This window comes from Cervus canadensis, chromosome 6 (genome assembly GCF_019320065.1).
Source record: "Cervus canadensis isolate Bull #8, Minnesota chromosome 6, ASM1932006v1, whole genome shotgun sequence".
In the NCBI taxonomy this organism is placed as follows: Eukaryota; Metazoa; Chordata; class Mammalia; order Artiodactyla; family Cervidae; genus Cervus; species Cervus canadensis.
Window position 1 is genome coordinate 41,747,636 of NC_057391.1, and position 6,601 is coordinate 41,754,236.

A 6,601-nucleotide genomic window follows, 5' to 3' on the forward strand; every position below is an offset into this window, starting at 1 on the left:
GTGGCCAGGAGGCTGGAGGGGGGATCTTGACAAGATCGCCCTGTGAATGAGGGACTGAGCCCACGCCTGGCCTCAGCTGCCCAGAATATGTGGTTTTTTCCCTCACCAGCACTGAGGGGCAGGGCTGGTGGCTCGTGGGCAAAGAAACGCCTATAGCTTAAACAAGCCCCTTCCCCAAGAGTCCAGCCTGGAAAACTGTACTTCTGAGCCCAATAGCAAGAAATGAGTGAAACAAAGAGACACAAATGAAACCGTCTCTTGGCTTTTGTAAGAGGGCAGAAGCTCCTCCAAGCTGGGGCTGATCTGAAAAATCCCCTGAGCCTAGGTCTAAGCACTTGGACCCCCCCTGATATGTGGCCTACTGGGGACAGCTGTCTTGCCAGCTCACCAGTGAGCGCTCACTCTGCACACACTTTTCTGGTCGTGGCAGTGGAACTATAAACTGTCTGCCAAGGTCAGGGTTTCTGAACCTCAGCACCACCGACATTTTGGGCCAGATATTGTTGGGGGGGGTGTGGGGAGGGGGGCTGTGCTGGGCATTTTAGTATGTTTGACAGAGTCCCTGGTCTCTATTCACTGGTTGCCAGTAGCACCCCTCCCAGTTGGAGCAAACAAAAATATCTCCGAGCTCTGCTGAATGTCCCCTGGAGGGCAACAGGGTCCCCAGTTGAAAAGCACTGCTCTAGATACACTCTTCCTATCTTTGGTAATAAGATTTTTTGGCTGCACTTGTGGCTCAGTGGTAAAGAACCCGCCTGCCAATGCAGGAAACATAAGAGACGCGGGTTCAATCCCTGGGTTGGGAAGATCCCCTGGAGGAGGAAACGACAACCCACTCCAGTATTTTTGCCTGGAGAATCTCATGGACCAAGGAGTCTGGTGGGCTACACAGTCCTTGGGGTCGCAAAGAGTTGGACACAACTGGAACGACGTAGCATACACACATGCACAAGGAATGTGGGATCTTCCCTGACCAGGGATTCAACCCATGCCCCTTGCGGTGGAAGCGTAGAGTCTTAACCACTGGACCACCAGGGAAGTCCTTGTAATAAGACTTTTGATTTTCAGCTGACAGGTAGTCACCAGGATCAAAAATCAAGGAGCAAGACCACCACTGCAATTATGTGTAGCCACGTGGCTAAGATCTGGCCAAGGAGAGAAGGCAGAAGTGCAACTTCCAGGATCTGTCTTTAAAGGGACGGTGTGTGTCCTTATGACTTCTCCATTCCCACTGGTTAGAATGCAAGTGTGGTGACCCGAGCAGTGTCACTCGTGGGTTATGAAGAGGTCATCAAGAGTTAATATGGCAAAACACATGGTAAGGAAGAAATGCCAGGTCCTGGATGTCCGTGGAGATGCTGTGGTGGAGAGGGACTCTCCCGCTGGACTTAACTCACAGAGAAATAAACTTGAGTCACTGCTATCTTGGCTGTCTCTCCAGAGCTGATTATAGCCTCTAATGAACTCTCCTGATAACACGGCCTTTTGTCAGTCACAGTCATCGTAACATACATAACTCTGCCATACTTGTGGCTTCAATCACCCACTGTCCGCATGTCTGTGAACTTCAGATTTGCCCCAGCCCAGTCCTGGTAGTTCACTGGACAATTCCACACAGTAGCCATCCTCTCTCCAAGCTGTCCCTCCCCCATGCTCCCTGTCTTAGGAAAGGGCACCTCCACACTCCCAGCCCTGATCCCCAGAGTCATCTCTTATTCCCCTCCCCCTACTCCATCTCTCTTGTACCCACAAGACCCCAAATCCCCCATTCTGCTTCCTGTAATAAAAAGGATCTATTCCTTCATTCTACCTCAGGAGCAAGTGTCCCAGCTCAGCAGCCGCTGACCTCTCCACATCTGGTTCATTGCAACCATCTCCTAACTGGTCTCCCTGCCTCCAGTCCCCACCCGGCCTGTCCCGACCCTCTTGAGAACTATCCCATGACTCCCTTTAGTCACTAGGACAAAGTTCAAGCTTTCTGGGAAATATCATGACCGCCTGCCTTCTGCCACCTCATTTCACATCACCTTACCCTTCCCTCAGCACCTCCTTCTATAGGATACTACACAGAATTTGCCCCAGTTTTAGTAATATGCTGTGATTCTGTTTTTGCACACTCTGTTCCCTCTCTCCAATGCTCTCCTCAACTCCTGTTTGTAAACTCTTACTCCTCCTTCAAGGCCCAAGCAAAGGTCACCTCCTCTGTGAGCCCTTGCCTGATTTCGCCAGCAAAAGTAGCCTCTACGCTACTGCAGAAACTTGCCCCTCTATCTCAGGGCTGATCCCACTGCGTTCACTGAATCAGGGTGTCTGTCTCATTTTATTGTGCTTGGAATCCACAGCACCTAATGTAATGTTGGCAAGGCCTAGGTGTCCAAAACAGTAATGTCACCCATTTACTAAGCCCTTACTCTGTGCCAGGGCCTGAGCTAGATGCTTTATGGAAATAATCTCATTTTATCCTCAAGATCACCCTTCCGGAAGAGATGAGACTGAGATTCAGAGAGGCTGCAGCGGCTTCAGGTCACACAGCTTGTGCAGAGCAGTGTCAGAGACTGATTCTCCATCTGCCACACTTGCTTCTTCCTTAGGATCTTGCCTCACCCCCACTGCCAAGCTCAGAGGTCTCCAGTGAAGCACCAACACCCAGAGCTAACCAGACCTGGGTGCAGAAAAAGCGCTTTGTCTTTTTCTTCAACTAACAAGTTGAGATTTCTTGAAAAGTAACTTTAAATAGTAAACCAAGAAAAAGCACTTACAAACATATAAGTATATGAAAAAGTAACTGCTCAGTTGTCTGACCTTTGTGACCCCATGGAGTGTAGACTGCCAGGCTCCTCTATTCATGGCATTTTCCAGGCAAGAATACTGGAGTGGGTAACCATTCCCTTCTCCAGGGTATCTTCCCAATCCAGGAATCAAACCCAGATCTTGTGCGTTGCAGGCAGATTCTTTACTGTCTGAGCTAAAGGGAAGCCCCATACACATATATACATACACATTAATATATGTATGTATATTATATATGTACATATATATTTTAAACAAAATAGATGGGCAAGTTGTTCAGGTTCTTCCTCCAAGCTCTTACTTCCCACACTCTAAAACCAGCAGGAGGGACTAGATGGTTGCAAGGATCCACATCAGTCCTGATAACCTATGATTCTTCAACTAGTTGCCCAGATGGATCTGGACTGATAAGTTTTGTTGGGAAGGGCAGGCCACTAGGGACACAGCTAAGGAAAGGGGAGGGGAAGGTCTTGCTGCAAGCTGACCATCCCCCATCCAGGTCCCCACCCCTTTATGACTAGACCTTAGAGGTCTAAAGGGAGAAAGAGACTTGCCCAAGAGCCTCTCCTCAGCCTCCTCCCTCTCGCATGGCCCTGCCTGGCCAACCTGGAGTCCAGACAGCATGCTTCCTGCAGGACCTACAAGGGTCCTGTCCCCTCTCTTGGTCTGTTTATGCATCTTCCCTCCTTGGGCCACCGCCCGCCCTGGGTTCCCAGGCCCTGGCTCCTCCTCCCCACTCTGGCCAGTGGGACCCTCTGGAAAGCCCCACTGAGAGTCGCCACAGGAAGGGGACAGGGGAGGCTCGTGGGCGAGTTCCTGTGGAGGCTCAGGCTCTCAGCTGTAGCTGCTGGAGCCTGTCATTTCCCTTCCCCCGCCCACCCAGCTGGGAGGCCCAGAAGTTTCATCACGGCCGAGCTGCTGTCCTTATAAGGGAAGGGCCTCCCGAGCCTCTCCCTTGGGCCCTGGCTGGCTGGTAGAGAGCCAGACCAGTCTCAGGGTATCCTTTGGGGGCCAGGAAAGGTGGGGATGTCCCAGGTTGGCCAGAATTTCCCTGGGCTGAGCATCCATCGGCAGTCACAGACTCTCCAGAGAAGAAACAGGAAGCAGTTGATTGTCACCCCAGGCCCAGAACCTAGGGTGTGGAATCCCGGGTCCCGATGCTTAACTTGTGGTCTCCTAGACAAGTTAAGTCTCAGTTTCCTAACCTGTAAATGGACTGAACAGAAATCTTCCTCATGAGGCCACTGGTGACAGTGAGAGACCAGAGCAGGCCTGCCAGTCAGCAGGGGCTCTGTGAGGCTGGGCTGCTGAAGTTGATTAACCTCATTTTCTGTGAGGCAGACCATGGGCTACGTGTTCCACAATAATCCTGTGAAGAGGGAGATTAGCCCATTTGACAAACAGGAAAAACAGGCACATTTTACCTAAGGTAAATGGCTTTACCTAAGGTAAATTCATTCATGGCTAGAATTTGAATCTAGATGTATCTGCCTCCAAATCTAGTCATATTTTTCTACTTACACCCTGCTACTTCCTCCAGGAACTTTGTTCCTTTAATAAAATTATGACAACAGGCCAGAATTCTACCATGACCTCTCCACCCTCCATGTCCCCCCACAGAGCCTCCTGGTAATGTCTCAGAAACCTCCACTTGAGTGAGTTCATGAGGTCTTTTTTTTCTGACAGCCCTGCCTCATGTCTCTGACATGTCTCCTGTCTGGGATAGGAGAGAGGGGTCGGGAAGGTGGGGAGGCAGGAACACAAGATTGGGGGGACACAAAATATGGTGGCTCCAGAAAGACACAGGGAGGTTCCAGGGCTCGGGCTCAGGTGGGACCAGAGGCACGGGCACTCTGGATGTCCCCTTCCCCACCTGATCCTCCCCCTCTGTCCTGAGTCCTGCTTGAAGGCAACCATCTGTGGTTTACAACCCCACAGGGCTTCAGACCAGAGATACCAGGACTCGTATTTAGAAGAAAAAGGCTCCGCTTCTCTGCACAGGCCTCCTGCCCCCAGGGCCAGGAGGAAAGAAAGTTCTCACCACATCCTTCCTCAGTCTTGCGGCTGGCTGGCCACTGACACCTTCCCGGCAGCCGCTCCCTTCAAGGCGGCCCTCAGGAGGAGACCTTGTTCCTGGGCCAGGATGGGGGCGCATCCCCGTCAGTAAAGGGACTTCTCTCCCTCACCTCCCTCGCAGATGAAGTGAACTGATTCGCCTGGGGTCCCCCCGCTTCTGCTGGCCACCCACTTGGTATGGTGGACACACGTCAGGCCAGTGGCAGGGGAATTCCTGAGGGATAATACGAAGGTCAGAGAACAGTCAGTAAGTCCCGGGTCAGGTGCTTCCTGTTGTGCTGACCACCAGGCCTGTTCAGCAGCCCTCACAGATAAGGAAGGGAGCCGGCCTTTGGGGAACAACTTGCGGTGCTTTCCCACATCAGGAGCGGGTGGCACTGTGATCCCCTTTGTGAGTGAGGAAACTGAGGCCTCCAGAGGCTGAGCTTCACTGAGGTCCCTGGTGGGACTCAACACCTAGCCAGCAGTTTGACTTGACTTGGTCGCTTGACTTGGAGCTGTATGCTGGCCCAGGGGTTTCTAAAGAGCACTCAGCAAAGCCCTGGGTCCTGCTGAGATGTGTCAGGGATGCCACAGGCATCAGGTGAGTCCCAGGCTCACCCCAACCAGGACCAGGCTCTGAAGTTAAAATGACAGCTGGAATAATTTTGAACCATCATAGGATATACCTGTTCAGGCAAGAATCATCAGTGGAGACTAGATCTAGAGGGAAATTTTGATGCGATACAACACATTTATGAATGGTCCTTTTTTTTTTTTTTTTTTTAAGGCCATACTATGCGGCTCGCGGGATCTTATTTCCCTGACCAGGATCGAACCAGTGGCCCCAGCAATGGAAGCACGGAGTCTTTACCACTGGACTACCAGGGAAGTCCTGTGCATGGTCTCTAAATGTCTCCCAGATTGCTTATTAGTTACAAGAGAAAAATATGTAACTATACAGTAGAAAAATTTGTAGATCACACGTTGGGTGATCAAAATTAACATTATCAGTGAAGGGCAGATGGAGACTGTCTCCAGATATGATGTCCTGAGAAGGACCTAACATCACCTGTGCAGTTCTCTAGCTGAGACTCTATGACCTTGATCTAACTTGATGTATGAGGAAACCGCAACACACCCCAAATGAGGACTGTTCTATTAAAAAGCTGGGGAGGACTGTATTCTTCAAAAATACCCACATCATGAAAAACAGAAGCTGTGAAAACATTTCAGATTAAAGAAGACTTAAAGGGACATTTATGCAATATTCAACCCTACCCTGGAGGCAACATATGATTAAAGGATATTAATGGGTCTAATGATAAAACCAGAAAATGAATGGTATTCTATCCATGTTAAATTTCCTGAAGTTGCTAACTGTACTATGATTAATAATATAATGTTATTTTTAGGAAATACACACTGAAGTATTTAGAGGAAAGGGGCCATGATAACTAATTCTCCAAAGACTCCAAAACAGAACTGTATGTCTGTAACAGAAAAAAGGCACTCAAAAGATAAACCAACAGGTCAACCTGAGTATACAGGTGTTCTTTGTACTGTACTTACTCTTGCCATGTTTCTCTGTGTTTGAAATTGTTTCCAAATAAACTTTTTAAAAACTGAAAAGTACTGTTCCCTATGGTACTTAGCCCTCAGGCTGTACAAACATGTTGGATAGAAGGGGTGAGACTGCAAGGCCAGATCAAGCTTAGCGAAGATGGAGCACTGTGAGAAGGTGAGCCCCCCCCCA